We start from the raw sequence: 849 nt of genomic DNA, 5'->3' as shown, positions 1-849 counted from the left end.
CTATGGTGCGCAAGCCTTCAACGTCAGGCCAGCACACACAGCTAGTAAGCTTTGTTAAGGGTTGTTTTTATTATTATTATTTTCATTATTAAGTTGTGTAATAGTATTATTTCATTGCTTCAAATGTTTGGGGTTTCGTGAGTGACCAACGTCCAGCACACTGGCGTGTATCCATGACAATATTGACAATCGCATTAAATAATCCCTATCATTTCGCTTCTTTAAAATGTAGACCAAGTCAGTGTTTTCCCACTTTATAACTCTGTGAGTGTGCGTGCGTGCGTGCGTGCGTGCGTGCGTGCGTGCGTGCGTGCGTGTGTGTGTGTGTGTGTGTGTGTGTGTGTGTGTGTGTGTGCGTGCGTGTACGTGTGTGTGTGTGTGTGTGTGTGTGTGTGTGTGTGTGTGTGTGTGTGCGCGTGCGTGCGTGCGTGTGTGCGAGCGTTTGTGTCAGACGGGTTTTAAGCCCCCAGATCTCTCCTGCCTCCTGGGCGATTAGTCTGCATTAAGCGGGGGCTGGGCTGGGCCGGGCTGGAGAGAGAAGAAGAAGAAGATTTTCCTTTTGTTATGCTGGGGTGGGGGGAGGGGCCTGTCAGTTGGAGTCCGACTTCCGGGGATGACATGGGGGGTGATAGACGGACGCAGACGGGCAAAGTAGTGAGGATAGAAAGAAACAACCCCCTCTGATACCGTTCACAAGCTCCACTAGGCGGAGACACTTGGACCAAGAGGGAACGAGAAAAAAAGAACGGGAGGGAGGGAGACGCGTCGGGAACACAAGACAGCGAGGCGATCTGTTCCGTTTCGGGAGCAAGAGGGTGTGCGTGGAGGAGAGAACGAGGAGACGGTGTC

General features: G+C 51.7%; 1 protein-coding gene across 1 annotated transcript in view; it reads left to right on the top strand.

The window, feature by feature from the left end:
- Positions 1 to 771: 771 nt before the first annotated feature.
- Positions 772 to 849, top strand: part of LOC134102603 (cadherin-2-like) — a 37,142-nt gene continuing 37,064 nt past the window's right edge. Inside the window, exon 1 of the mRNA XM_062556757.1 lies at positions 772 to 849. This exon is cut by the window's right edge and continues 164 nt beyond it. The gene's annotated coding sequence lies outside the window, so the exon portion shown is untranslated.

Source organism: Sardina pilchardus, chromosome 15, assembly GCF_963854185.1.
Source record: "Sardina pilchardus chromosome 15, fSarPil1.1, whole genome shotgun sequence".
Lineage (NCBI taxonomy): Eukaryota > Metazoa > Chordata > Actinopteri > Clupeiformes > Clupeidae > Sardina > Sardina pilchardus.
Note: the sequence above shows the minus strand (reverse complement) of the source record. Positions and strands in the feature narration are given on the sequence as shown.